This window comes from Leopardus geoffroyi, chromosome B2 (genome assembly GCF_018350155.1).
Source record: "Leopardus geoffroyi isolate Oge1 chromosome B2, O.geoffroyi_Oge1_pat1.0, whole genome shotgun sequence".
Lineage (NCBI taxonomy): Eukaryota > Metazoa > Chordata > Mammalia > Carnivora > Felidae > Leopardus > Leopardus geoffroyi.
Genome location: NC_059332.1, coordinates 39,010,946 through 39,025,903, shown reverse-complemented (window position 1 = coordinate 39,025,903; position 14,958 = coordinate 39,010,946). Strand labels below are relative to the sequence as shown.

Sequence of the window (14,958 nt, the reverse complement as noted above, 5' to 3'; positions counted from 1 at the left end):
GAACCGACGTCCAACCTGCTCATTATACACAGGACACTGGATCCCTAGAGGAGGGATGGGCTCACCCAGGGTCACCCGACAAGCTCACAATCATCCACTTATTAAGTGCCCAGGGCTGTTCTGACCGTTTTACTTATAGTCACACTATTAGGTGTGGGGTAGCATTTTCCCTGCATACCCAACGAGGAAACTGAGGCACAGAGTACTCAAGCTAACGCAGCCAGGCAGTGGTAGAGCTGGTACTGAGACCCAAGTCAAGGTCAGCATCTCTTCTCCCAACTGCTCTACTCCGCAGTCTGCAGCCTGTGCCAGGAACATAACCCCTGCCCTCGGCCCCGGTGATCTTTTCACATCGAGGGAGACTTGCCAGGTGTCAAGCATCCCAGCATCTGCCCTTTCCTGGTATCTCCCAGCATCCCAGACAGGTGACGGAGAAGCGAGGGAAGGAGCGAGGATGATCCCCTCCTGGTCACAGTGGGGAAACTGAGTCAGGAATCACTGCACCCACGCTGAACAAGGCATGGGCCGTGCCCCGACTGAGACCCCGGCTTCCTGCACTCACCTGAAGTCTCTCTATCCGACACAGAGGTTTAGATCGCCACTCATTCTGTGCTCCAGACACAAAGGCAATTATCCTGGGCTCCCTAGCACCATGGGCCCGAATCCTGAGCTAACAAAGGGGTGAGGTCTGGGGGAAAAGGAGATCTGTGCTATGTGGCTATGCCTCCCTGTCTGAACCCCGAGGGCAAGGATTCTACTTTTTTCACCACTGTCTCCCCAGCTCCCAGAACAACACCGGCACGTAGTGGGTGCTCGAGGGGTATTTACTGAATACATGCATGAACTGAAACTGGGAGCTTCCCAAGGCTGCTGAGGGTGGCTGTTTTCCCCACCACCGACAACTCTTTGTCCTTATTGCTCTGTTCTCCAAACAGTTAGCATTGGCTCACACTGAATCCCCGTCAGTGGCTGTCAGGGGAGAAACATCAAGATGATTAAAGTCAGGAAAATGGTACCTCTAGGGCAGTGTTGACAGGATGGGGGTCAGTGACCCCTAAAAAGAGAGGGCAGTCTCGGTGTTCTGGTTAGGAAGGCTTGAGATATCTGTGGCTAACAGCCATTCATCAGCCTCTGTCCCCTGAAATCTGGCCTGGGGCAGGCAGGGTAGAGGAGAGAGGGGAGGTTCACTCTACAGGAGGAGTTTGGGCTGGTAGGGGGTGGCAACTGTCAGCTGCCCAGTGTCCCTAGAGAGGGAGAACTCCCAACCGCAAGGAGTGTGCACAGGGCAGGAGTGGGATGGGGTGGCTGTCTTGGATGCAGAATTTAAGGGGATGCTACAGGTAATTGAGATAGATGATCTTTTAATGCAATATTTCTAAAAGGAAAAAATCAATGCAAAAACTTACACTGAACAAGAAAAGACAGGATCGAATACTAAGCTTGTATGACTTACAGAGCACCCTCCTGCTAGCCTAGTCCTGGGCCTGGCACAGAAGGGAGGCAGAGAATGGGGGACCACGGTATGGGGGGGGGTTGTCAGAAGGAGGACTGTGGGTCTGAGACAGGTGTGGTTGGGCGCGAGGAGCGGGAGCTGTAATGGGGGGAGGAGAGGACTGGGTTGTAGGGAGTGGGGGTGTGAGGAGGGGAGGCAGTGGGAGAATATAGCGACCATTGTGCCAGGAAAGGAGAGAAAGAGGGCTATGGATGCCAGGGCTTCTCTTCCAAAGCTGTTCCACTTAATTGGCCTCATTCACACTGGGTGTAGGAACCCTGAGCCCGGGTGGGGGCGCTCTCTCCTCTGGACCGAGTCCCAGGGAAGGTGTAGGTGGCTGGGAGCCATGCGGAAGGAGGCCTGGGAGTAGGGGAGCCTGTTCCCAGGGGCTTCCCATCCATCATGGCTGCCAGTACCAACCCCTTTTCCTCCCCTCGCCCCTGGATGGTAGCCCTTCACTTCCTGTCCTTCCCCAGAGCATGGAATGCCCAGGCTCAAAGAATTGTTTCTCCAGTTTCACTTTCTCAGAATAGCTAAGAAGAGAACTGGAAGAGGCAGCCCCTCCCCCTTAGCACCCAAGCCATGGAATAGAGAGGGTGTATGGGGGCGGGGCGGTTCCTGGGGTTTCTTCCATCCGTTTCCCTTAAGCCTGAGCAGGGTGGCACTAGAGCCACAAGGAAGATGATAGAGCATAGAAGGGGCTCCATGGGCCTGCAGGCCCCCATCAATCTTTGGAGGTCTTAGGGTCTCATATTTGCAGCTGGAGGGTGGAAGGAGTTGGGGTGGGTAGGGTGCCCTGGCCTCCGCCCCACGACTTTGGATGTCCATCCATCTTCAACACTGAGGAACTCTCCCTTGTTCCCAATTCTGGGCCAAGGCTTTGGGGTCTGGACAGCAGCATGGTGCCAGGTCTCTGCCCCCCAGTGGAGCTTGTGGTCAAATGGAGAGGCAGACTACCCCCAGAGACAGAAAGCAACCCCACCATGTATGGCTCAGGAGCAAGGGAGAGGTGAAGACACTGGGAGTCTAATTGGGGCTGGAGTGGTCAGAGATGCTTCCTGGAGGAGGAGGTTCTCAGCTCCACTGGCAGCTCCCTCAGTGCCCATGGCACTTGCTCCTTGGGAGTTGGGACTTTCCTTGTTCGGGTTTCCACTCCTGAGGCTCTTTCAAACCACATTTGGTTGTGACATATGCGTGGAGTCTGTGGCTGTGCTCTGGCTGTGGCCCACGAGTGAGGGGATGTGTGGCCAGGGAATGATTCTACTGGATCCTACTGGATTCATTCCATAGATATTCCTAAAGACCTACTATGTGCCAGACACTGTTCTCAGTGTTCTGGTTACTACCTCACGAACCTCGTATATCTAGGGTGATCTGCCTCTCCTGCGTGCTTCAGATTATGCTAGAAGGTTCTCTAGCAATAGCAGTCTTTTACGGTAGTGAGCTCCGAAACCTTGGAAGCCATTAAACGGAGATTGAAAAACCGCCATGTCAGATCTCGTGGGTCCAGAGAGCCTAACCCTGCTATGTACTGGCTTCATCATCGTAGCCTGTTTTAAACTCTGTGCCTCGGGTTCCTCATCTGGGAAATGGGAATAATGATAATACCTCCCTCCTAGTGTCGTAAGGTTTGAGTTTGGACATGTAATGCCGTGAACCAGGGCCTGGTGCGTGATAAGTACTCAACAAATGATGCCTTGACACTAACAGTAGTCGTTGTGCCATTATCCCCTTTGCCTGGGGATGAGGTGAGATTCACAGGCTCAGAGACTCCACCCAGTCTGGGTCCCTGGCCTCCGAGCTGCTCTCTGTCTGGTGGGATTTCTCCTGGGATGCCTCCTGGCTCTGCGGTGGGAAGGGCAATCTAGACAGAACTCCGCCAGGCCAACCCTCCTGCCCCCCGGGACAGGTCTTGAGTTTCCCCAGCGTTTACCTATATCCCTGGGGCTTCCCAGCCAACACCATGCCTCTCCCCATCCTCCCTGTTCTTCCATGTTGCCACTGTGGACCCAGCCCTCAGTCTCCTCACTCTTGGCCTGTCCTTTCATTTACGTAACTCACTGGAGCTGGGGAAAAATCCATCTGCTCCCAGGTCCTCATTCTGTTTAGTTCTGGACACACAGAAGGTCATGCTTGGACCTTGGGGGACAGTTAACCTGTGTGTAACTGGGTTACTTAGAGGAGGTTTCCTGGGTTTCTCTTAGAGGAAGGCAGTGACTCTGAATCTTCTCTCTGACCACAGGCTCCATGAAGGTAGAGGTTATTTCTCCCTCCTCAGACTGGGGCTCCCTGACACCAGGGCTGTATCTCCCCCCTCAGACTGAGGCTCCCGAGGGCAGGGCTGCGTCTCCCCCCTCAGACTGAGGCTCCCGAGGGCAAGGCTGCATCTCCCCTCAGACTGGGGCTCCCTGACACCAAGGCTGTGTCTCCCCCTCAGACTGAGGCTCCCGAGGGCAGGGCTGTGTCTCTTCCCTCAGACTGGGGCTCCCTGACACCAGGGCTGTGTCTCCCCCTCAGACTGAGGCTCTTGAGGGCAGGGCTGCGTCTCTTCCCTCAGAATGGCAGTTCTTGAAGGACCTGACTCTCTAGACTCTTGCCTGGGCTCCTCCCCTCCTCCCTGTGAGCCTTCCCAGGTCTCTTGCCTGCTTTGCCTTGCTTGAAGAGAAGCCTCCCATGACTGGTCACATGCAGCTGGCTCCTGACCTCAGACTCCTTTATTTCCATCTCCTCACCTGACCCCTCCATCCTGGGCCTCCACAGTGTATTTCTACCATCCCTACTCGGGCCAGACCCGTCTGTTTCTACATCGCTGAGCCAGCTGCAAAACCAGGTCACCCTCCTTCTCCTTGTCTTTCTTGTCCTCTTTCCCTAATCGAATTATTTTTCTTCTGCATTGTGCACGAAGCTTCGACAGACGTGGGTTCTCTGCACTCCCTGGCAACATCGCGTCCAGTGATGAGCAGGGTATAATCAGAGTTCTGATGCCTAATCAGCAACCTCCCCTCCCCGCCCCCTCCTGGTCTGCACCTCTAGCTGGGCTGAGTAACAGTGTTCAGAGTGGGTCTGCGGGAGAGCAGGCAGACGGCACCACACTCACACTCCTGACACACGCTAAGGGGGTGACCAGATGGGGGGAGGGCAGGTCCAAGTGGGTAATGGAGCCATGCCCATCAGAGCCCAAATCTCCTGGGCTGCAGTGGCATGTTTCCTGACCTCAGGCGGCTCCTGTTCTCCCGGGGCTCCAGGGCAGTGGCAGGGATGGTCGGGGCCCTGTCCCTGTCTCCTCTTTGGAACTTTGGGTCCAGGTCACAGCCTGGCTTTCAGGCTGCCCTAAGCGGTTCCTGAACAGTCAGGACACAGCTGCCCGCCTATTACTCTGGGTGGACAGTCATAATAGTCATGATAATGATAATGACACTAATCATGCAGCCTGGTTGTAAATGCTTTGAATGCGTCCCAAAGGGCATTTGCTTCCATCATCTCATTTGACAGGCAGGCAAGGTGGCTGAGACTCAGAGACATCGAGAGGTTTGTTTATGACCTCAGAACAAGGCAGCAGCACCGAGCCTCCTTTTCTTCGGCCCCATCTTGCTTTCTGGGGAGACTCTGAGCCCCAAGACCTGGCCTGTGGCTCCCCAAGGGACCAGAGTGGTAACTAGAAACCTGGGATGGGGCACCCGGGTATCTCAGTTGGTTGAACGTCCAACTTGGGCTCAGGTCATGATCTCGCGGTTCGTGAGTTCAAGCCCCACGTCGGGCTCTGTGCTGGCAGCTCAGAGCCTGGAGTCTGCTTCGGATTCTGTGTATCCCTCTCTCTCTACCCCTCCCCTGCTCATGCTCTGTGTGTGTGTGTCTCTCTCAAAATAAATAAACATAAAAGAGAGAAAGAAAGAAAGAAAGAAAGAAAGAAAGAAAGAAAAAGAAAGAAAGAAAAACAAACCTGGGCTTTGGAGTCAGACAGACCTTGGTTCAAATCCCAGCCTGGCCGTTTTCCATAGTGGGCCTTGGGCAAGTTGCTTCATCGCCCCAAGCCTCAGGTATCCCATACCCCATCTGTGAAATGGGATGATGGTACCTCTAGCCCAGGGATTTTTAGAAGACACGTACAGGGCAGCCTCTTGGTAAGTACTCAGTGGGTAGCATCTATCTTGTTCTTGCCTGAGAGTAGAATTGTCCCTTCCTTTTCCCCTCCTCACACTGACCCAGCAAGGTGGACCATAGCCTGTGTCCAGGGGCCCAAAGACAGTGACCACAGAGGGGAGTCCAGACAATAGCAATAGCAATTCTCAATGTGTACTAGGCCCTTACTCAGCCCAGGCACTGTCCTAAGCTCTTTACATGTACCCTGTCAGTAAATTCTCACAAAATCTTTATGAAGTATCTGTAATTATGAAGCTCGCTTTCCAGGAGGGGAAACCGAGGCATGGGGAAGTTACATAGTTGGCTTCAGAGCCTGCCCATTTCACGTGACTTACCCAGGGGCCCTAGGGACCAGGTAACAGAGCTAAGACTGGGCTCCAGGGTTCCCAGTCCTCTTGAAGTTTTGGAAAGTGGTCTGAGCACAGGCTGTGCAGTTCAGAATGCCTGGCCCACCATTTACCAGCTCTGTTACCATGGGGGGCGGGGGGGCTCCTTGGTCCCTCTGTGCCTCCATTTTCTCATCTGGAACATGGGGATAATAGCTGTAAAGAATACTTATGACAGGAGAATTCAATGAGCTAGTCCATACATAAAGCTGCGCCTGTCAAATTCTAAGTGCCCAGTGAATGTGGGTATTCATCGCATTAATGTAGTAATATTAGTATAATTCTGCCTTGCCACTCCTGCATCTACCTTTGCTTCTCTCCCCTTTCTTCTCTCCTTCCTCAATCCAGGCCACTCTGAGCACCACACCCGGCTTCCGATACCCCCTTTCATCCTCGTGATTTTTGCAACCCATTTTTTTTTTTTTTTTTTTGCAGATGCACTGTTTGTTCGCCAAGCCTGCTCTGTCAGGATGTCAGGTCCCCGCATCTAAAGGCTGTGTCTGCCTTTATTTTTTGTCCCACGAAGGGATGTTCTGTGATCTGCTCCTGGGCCTTTGGTGTGGGCTGGCTGGCCAGCCAGAGGCCAGGGAGCTGTGCCTGGCTTCAGTGGGGGTGAGGGGTGGGAGCCCAGGGATTTTTTTCTATCAATAGTAAGTGACAGAAAAGATTATCTGAGAGTCCTTTAAGGAAAAGGAAATCTGATCTCTCTCCCTGAGTGCATGTGTGTGTGTGTGTGTGTGTGTGTGTGTGTGTGTTTCAAGCAAGAGAGCAGTAAAGTAGAAAACATCCCACTCACATACTTTTTAGAGCAGGGAACAGATAAAAAAAATTCAGTTGGTACAACAAGTAATAGAAAATGTATTTTGGTTCTGGATTTTGTATTTTGTCCAGTTAAGGGAACGAGAAAGAAAGGACAAGGCGATGGAGAAAAGGCGAGAAGGAGAAGGAGGGGAGGATTGGGAGAGACTGAGAGATTGAGACTGAACAAAAGCAGGTGGAGACCCACTGGGTGAACCTAGTGAATGGTCTCTAGGCCGAGGAATGTCCTCAGCCTGAGGGAGTTCAAGTCTCTGCCACTGAAGACTTTTACACGTTCTGTTGCATTTTTACAACCTTAGGCAGCCTGTCATCTTGTGGTACTTGACCTGCAGTCCAGGTGAATTAAGCCAAGGACTGGATTAAGCCTAAAGACAGGAGGCCTTCATTGTTGTCTTGCTATTACTATACCTGTGTTGTGCTCAACACCCACCTGCCTGGGGCTCAAGGTACAAAATTGACAGGGTTCCGCCCTTAATGAGCTCCCGGCCCCGTTGGAGAGGCAGACGTGTAAATAACGATCATAATAAAAGTCAGGCTGCTATAATTACTATAATAAAAGTTCAGATGAAGTGCACGGAGGAGAGATTAATTAATTCTGACTGGGAAATCCGGAACTGCTTTGTAGGGAATAATGAGGCATCTTGGAGGAGGTGCTGGATTTCCGTAGGCAGAGTGGGCGGAGGCAGTGGCAGTAGGATAGGTTTTGCATCAAACAACGTGGATTCCAGCTCTCGCTGTGCCACTTCCTAGCTGTGTGCCTTTGGGCGCGTAACTGAACCTCTCTGTGCCTGTGGTTCATCTATGAAATGAGAATGACGGTTTATATCTCCTAGGGTTCTTACATTAAGAGATAAAGCCTGTGTGGCAGGCCTATAACATAATAAAAGGCAACCAAATGTCAAAAGATAGCATTGAAGTTCATGGTTTCCATGAGGAACTCTGACCACTGGATACTTACTATAACATAAGAATATAAGCCTGATGGCTCCACAGAGCTGAAGGCTTGGTGGCAAAGCTGAAGGCCAGCTTTCCTGGCCCTTGGAAACCACTCGGGTCTCCAAGGGCCTATGAGACTGTCTGAACAGAGGGAGGATCCTCTTGGGCTCTTGGAAAAAAGCCCAAACTGGCCCTTTGGTGGCAGGCAGGCATCTTTATGTACCTGTGGCCACTTGGATGTCTTGAGGGGGTGTGTGTCAGCTTCTGTCCTGCAGGATCCGGGCACAGACTCTAAATCAGTCATATTAGGATGATTGCGCCTGGCAGTGGCCCAGTCCCTCCCTCGTAGCCGCTTGGGAGTGAATACGAGGCAGTCTTATTCCACTCTTGAGTGAACATGGTGAGCTGCCGTGAACCGGGGGTCCAATCCCACCACCTTTGGGATCTGTTGACCCCAAGTAGGACTGGATGACCCCCTACCTAAAACTGTCGCATAGTGGGGAAAGAATTTCAGGCACAGGGGAAGGCACTTCCCAAATGCCTGATGGACACTAACACTTGAGCAACAACTTGGATGCACCGTGGGCAGCTATCCACTGGCGTGGGCTTCTGAGGGGGCTTCAGGGGCTGCGATCGGAAAGGTAGGTGGGGCCAGAATGCAAACTGGATCGTCCCAGGTGTATAAGCACAGATATGTGGCAGGAGCCTCTCGGGTGCTGTTCAGAGAGACATGTCCCTGTCCTCAATGTGTTCCCAGACTTGGGCTTGGTCACTTGGCTTTAGGCCCCTGGGGCGGGGGTTGGGGAGTGGAGACTATGGGTTCTGGAGCAGAAAGTGGCCCTGATGGGTGTGTGTGAAGGATCCTACTGAGCCGTGGAGGATCCAGTGGGGGAGGGTGGCTGGGACAGGCTCCTAAGGAAGCTTATGATAGGTGATGGCCCCGACAGGACACGAGGAGGGCAGGTGTTAAGGCACAGACAGTGGGGCTGGAGAGGAGGGGAGGGATTAAAATCCAACTGCACGGGTAGAACCAGCAGGACCAGAAGTGCCTGGGAAGCAGTCTCATGAACAAACAAACAAAAAACTAAGGCACAGATAAGACAACCGTAAATGCTCCTTGGAGAGCAGGGAGGAGGGAGGAGCCAAACGCAGCTCCAAGGGCGACTGCAGTTCTGTGCGGCTGGAGGAAGGATTTGCTGGGATAGACCCCCAGAAATCCACCGGCAGAATTGACTGCAGCCGTCTCTCTGCCCACACCTGGGCCCTGGGAGCTCCTGCCTCGCTGCACACACCGCAGAAACGCGCCCGAAAGATGTGTTCTTGGATGTTCTCTGGCAGCCCCCGGTCTTCACAATATGGCCCCAAGTGGAAAGCACCCAAATGCTCGCCAGCAGCGGGCAGGATACTGGACGGCAAAGCAGGGACAGTCTGAAGTTGCATCGCACCCTGCGTGAGACTCTCATGGATGCAGCCTCCTGACATAGGAAAAAAGCCAGACAGGAGAGAATACAGACTGCGGGCTTCCATTTGTGTAAATTACACAACAGAAACAGATGCCAGATCAGAGGTCCACATAGTAGCTACCCTTGTGGGAGGGACTGGGCAGGGGCAAGAGGGGCCTCTAGTGCGGGTGCGGGTGGTTCTGTGTCTGGATCTGAGTGCCGGTTCCCTGTATGTGTTTATTTGGGCAAATTTGTTGAGCTTGCCATATGTGGACTTTCCTCTATGTGTCTTGTATTTTAACAAACATTCCCCTCTCTGCCCACCTCCCCAAAAGGAGTGAGGTTTGGGGCAACCTTGCAAACAGTGATGACAGTAACCTATGCTGGGAACTCAGAGGTAAAAGCAGGGGAGGAAGCGGAAGGGAATTTGGTGGGGGTCCGGCTGGGTTTGGGGTGGTGCGGGCAGTCAGGAGCAGATGTGAATGGGGTACCGGGAGTGTGCACTGGGGCCAGGGCCGGGTGAGCAGGTCCCCCAGGCGGAGTACAGACAGTAATAGAACAGCCGGTAGAGGGTTGGGTCCTGGGGGGCACCAGGGTTCAGGGGCGAGCAGAGGGGTGGTCAGAAGGAGAGGATAAAACCTCAGAGGAGGTTTCCTGGAGAGCATGGTCAATGTCAAGGTCACATGTTGCAGAGAGGCCAAGCATCCTCATTGTGACCATCATCTCCACCACCTTCTTCTAGGACTTTCTTCTCATACCACATTACTGTCCAGTCCCCATCCGCTGTTCCAAACCTCACTGCCTGCCCTCAGCCCCCACGTTAACGGGGGCCCTTTTTCATTTCCAGAACTGCTCCTGAGCCAGGGCTCCCCTGTCCTGTTCCCGTGCACTTTATTGTTGCACCCCAAACGTAGAACTTCACATTCATCCCTGTTAGACTCCACCTGTCTGTGTAAGCCACAGGGGCAGGTAAAGAAAGGGGACGCTTCCCTGCCCGGGCGGGGGGTTTATGTTCAGGTGGCCCGGAGTCCAGGGTCCGGGTGGAGCAGGCAGCTGGCACCCCATAGAGAGAGACCATCTCTGCTTGAGTTCCTTCTGTATCGACTACCCCTGGGCCTGCCAGTTGCTCATGTTACAGCAAGTATGTGGCCTGTCACATTCACCCATAGGGACCATATGTAACTTCTAACCAGGGAAATAAGGGAAGATTTGTAAGCAAATGAAAATCTATGCTTCTCTTCGGGGTATCTGTGGCATGAAATTAGGAAGTTCATAAAAATAATAAGAATACTTCGAATTAGAGTAATAATAATAGCTACCCTGTATTGAAACTCACTGCGTGCCAGGCACCGGGCCACGCGTGCACATAGGTGACCTGATCAAATTGTCACATCTCCCCCGTGGGGTGCATCCAATTATTACTCCCATTTTATGGCTGGGGATATTGAAGCAGAGAGAGGTTCACTACCTGACCCAGAGTCACTCAGCTAGTCAGTGGCAGAGCTGGGAGTGGAGCCCAGACAGCTCAAACTCTCCACCACCTTTCATGAAGTATCATTAGCAAGGTGAACACAGAGAGCAGGGGCAGAAACTATGCATAATGTAAATCCATCAGGCCCTTTATTTTGGGTTTAAAATGTACAACTTGATGGCTTGGCAGCAGATTTATTTCCTTTCTATATTCCATTTGGTTTAAGCAAATATTAAAATGAGTTACATTTCCCTTAAGCCCACATTGACCAACTCCGGGAAAAAAAAAAAATGTGGATAGCTGGGCGCACAAATGTAGGGGGGCAATAAATATCATGCTTTATTTTATTTCCACTGCCATAAATCTGACCCTGAGCCCCCACCTCACACTGATGTGGGAATTTCTGTTTCTGTCACAATTGGAACTTTCCATTCTCTTCTGCCCAGGGTTGTGCAAAGGTCCTGGGGTCCTTTGAAGTGCCAACTGACTTCCCACCTCTTTTCAGTGCCTTCAGAGTTGCTCTGCTCTGCCATCCACCCTTCAGAGCACTGCAAATAATTTCATCATTACGTTCACACTTTTTTTCTTTTTCTAAAACAGATAGAAAGGGCAGTGACCTCAGCATCTTTTATTTTCCATCCTGAGAACATCCCTGAGGTCTGGAAAAAAGAAAAAGGGGAGAGGGAAAATCAAGACAAATTAGCAGGTGTATGCCCACGGGGAGCCCCTGCTTACTGGAGGAGCAAGAGCCATCCATGCAGTGCCTTCCCCAGACACGCAAATGAACTAAGCCCAGAATATGTCCTGGAGGCGGTGGGAATGGAGGTAGGGGTGCAACTGGTTGGATAACCATTTTAGGAGGCTTCCTGGAGGATCCACAGGGGAGAATTCCTGCAGAGAGGATCGGACAGCTCAGAAGACCCTGCCTGCCCCTTGGAAGACTGTGAGCCCAGGGCCCTCAGCCTCTGGAGGGAGCTGTGCCTCTTTGGTGGGGTTCCACACTGGCCCCCCAGTATAGCAGCAGCAGGACAGATGGGAGGCATCTCCTTCCCCCCAGAGGAGTTCCCAGACAAAGCAAGGTAGACAGAAGACTGGTCTCCCGGGATCTGAGCACCAGAGCCAACCAGCCCAGGGGCGCCTGGGTGGCTCAGTCAGCTGAGTGTCCAACTTCGGCTCAGGTCATGATATCACAGTTCGAAGGTTCCAGCACCGCATCGGGCTCTCTGCTGTCAGCACACAGCCTGCCTCGGATCCTCTGCACCCTACTTCTGTCCACCTGTCCCTCCCTTCCTCTGCCCCTCTGCCCCCCTCCTCCTCCCTCCTCTGCCTCCCTGCCCCCCTCCCTTCCTTCTCCCTCCCCCGAGCACACGTGCGTGTGTTCCCTCTCTCTCTCCCTCTCTCTCTCAAAGCTAAATAAACATTAAAAAAAAAGTATAGAGTCATCTAGTCCAGCTTCCTCCTCACGTCTGCCTTGAAGGGCTGGGAAAGGTGCGCCTGCCTGCTGGTTCCCATGACCACAGCACGTCAGGGGTCCCTGTGCTTCTATGCCTCCCTGCATTCGCCTGCTCTGCCTGGTGCCACTGGGCGGCTCCACCTTGGCCAGATGGGGCTGGAGATGCCACCGGGGATCTTTGTCACATTCGAGCTCAAGGGTTGGCAATAGGAAATTAAAGGTGTCCTTTAAGATGACTCTTTTTTGAAAATTTCTTTAAAAAGCTAGGATATGATGTGGGGGTTACTTGAGATCTGGCACGAGAGATGACGGGATTTCCATCCCAGCTTTCGTCCTAACCAGCTGTGTGACCTTGGGCTGGGCAGGCACCTCTCTGAGACTCCATTTTGCTCCTCCATGGATGGAAATAACAGTCACTCCATAGGATTATGAGCTCATGTGTTTAACACACTTGCAGTTATTAACCGCATATGGTAGCTATTATAGTTACGATTATCATTATGCCTGGTGGGCCGAAGGCTCCTCGATCTCCTTTATATGACCCAAACTACAAACTGGACCTGGCCCAAAATCTAGACTCTAACTATGTAGTTTCAAATGCCCTAAGGTGTTTTTGTTTTAATTATTTTAAAAATAGCATCATTAAGCACTCATTAATGGGTAGAATAATTTATAGCATGAGATCTTCAAACTCTTCTCAAGTACAATATGGTACATTTCTCTTTAATCACTTACATATTCACTGTGTCTGCAGCCAGGTGTATATTAGTTCTCTTTCTAAATCATCTGGAAATCGAGCTTCCTGTTCTTATTTCAGGTTGGTACATCATCTGTAGTGGCTCAGACCTTTTCCTTCCGTAACTGGAGGCTTCGGGTCCTGGAAAGAGTCCAGTTTTATGGTTAGAAAGATCTGATTTCAAATTCTGACTTTGCTATTTGCTAGCTGTGTGGCTTTAGATAAATTTCTTAACCTCTCTGAGCCTCTTTATCTCCCTGTGCATAACAGTATATCACCTCATAGATGATGGGGCCAATCAAATAAAATGAAATTTGCATCCCTCTGGTTTAGAATAAACATCAATGGCTGTTGGCGTCTTTCTTTTCATTTTTCTCCCATATTCATACCTTGGGCTATTCTGGAATATTGCGTTGGTGGACAAGAGGCTGGAAAAGTAAGCCTTAGCTTGATTGTACTTCTAGACCTTTCCTTCAGGCAACTTCTAGAGAACTGCTGTCCGGTACAGAGGAGGTCAACTTTCATTTTACTTTTAAGGACGAGTGAAATACCCATTTTCCAAAGGAATCCCTAAAAGTGCTGCAGACCAGCTATAACTGGTCCTGCACTCAGGGGCCCTTTCCTTAGCCACCCCTGGTGTCACAGCCTTGTCTCCCTGAGTTTCTGCTGACAAATCCAAGTTTACGCCCTCAGCGGAACAGAGCATCGAAGACAAAACATTGAATGAAAGTTTGGGTTTTTTTCCTCTTGATGGAGATATATGGCCTTCATCAGAACTGTGCTCACCTCCCCTTCCTGCAGCCCCTCCTTGCCAACAACACAAAGCCCAATGCTGGTGTTGACAGAACAGGGACCTGGGCCAACCTGCAGACCACTTGGACTGCGTTCTTGCCTTTGATCCCTGCTTCGGGGCTGTGTGGGCTCTCAGAGATCATTCCTGTGGGAGAGGAGTCCCAGATCTTTAATGGTGGGATATAAGGCAGTGAGGATGATGGCTAGGGAAGATGGGGGCAGGGGATGTCCTTCTCAGCCCTTTTCAGGTCACCCAGCCTAGGCCTTGACTGATCCTGTCTACAGATGGACCTGGTGCTGGACAGACCTAGATTTGAACCTGGCTGTACCCTCTTCTGGGTATGTGATGCTGGGAACATTGCTTTCACGTCCCGGGTATCAATGTGCCAACCCCCTAGTGCAGGATAAACATTGGCGGGTGTTAGTCCCTTTCTTGTCCCCATCTATCACATTTTATTGGTTTCATCTGTAAAGCATGGGCTGAGTGGTTCCTGAAGCCTGGGGTTGAGGACGCGGTCGTGTGCAGGAAGAAGAGGAGTGGCAGGAGCTTGAGTGGGTAGGGGTCTTCTGGTCCAGTCATTCAACACGTCTTCAGAGTGCTGGGTGCTCCGGGGGCTGTTGATGACACGGGAAGAGCTGGCCTTGACCTCATAATGGACAGGAGAGGTCAGATGGGGGAAAGTAAACACTGTGATGGGGGGACCCTGGGGGCTCAGAAGCAGGGCAGAGAGCCCTAGCCAGTGTGAGGAACAAGTGTGCTAAAGACAAGTTGGTTATGAGATCCACTCAAGCTGCCTTCCTGGGAGAACAGGCTAGAGAAGGCTGTTGTATTCTGTCTTTGCCAAGTTTTGTTTTGTGGCCCCTTTGAGTACTATAAAAGGGTTTTAATTTGGCTTCCATGGCTTGGAATGACCCTTTCTGCTCCCTGGGAAAAGGCGGCCATACTGTGGTTTTGAGACTAACCCTGGACCACACTGCCTGGGTTCAAGCCCCCTTTCCATCACGTTGCACCTGCGTGTAGATGACCTCTCTGAAGAAGGCCGGTTTCCCTCCTCTGCACCATGGGCATCCTCCATGCAGAGATGGTTCTACACGCAGTGCTCAGAACAGCGCCTGGCTTCCAGTGATGGAAACAGTGCTGTTGTTTAACCAGGAGCATCTTGAGGCCTGGGGCCCCCATCCCTCCCTCTTCCCAGCAGGAGCCCTGTGCCTACATGCTCGGTATCCTTGTGGGTTTAAGATGGTGACTTTTAGCTGGTCCTTGGAGGGGTAAATTTCAACACACAGAGAT

At 51.9% G+C, this 14,958-nt stretch overlaps 1 protein-coding gene and 1 long non-coding RNA gene across 2 annotated transcripts in view; one reads left to right on the top strand and one right to left on the bottom strand.

The window, feature by feature from the left end:
- The window catches only part of LRFN2 (leucine rich repeat and fibronectin type III domain containing 2), a 183,756-nt gene that overhangs the window by 46,262 nt on the left and 122,536 nt on the right, over positions 1 to 14,958 (top strand). The window lies entirely within an intron of this gene.
- Positions 10,814 to 14,341, bottom strand: LOC123608338. Its single transcript, XR_006717197.1, has 3 exons — positions 13,987 to 14,341; positions 12,875 to 13,016; positions 10,814 to 11,345 (listed from the first exon to the last, which is right to left on the bottom strand). It is a non-coding gene; the product is annotated as an uncharacterized LOC123608338 (long non-coding RNA).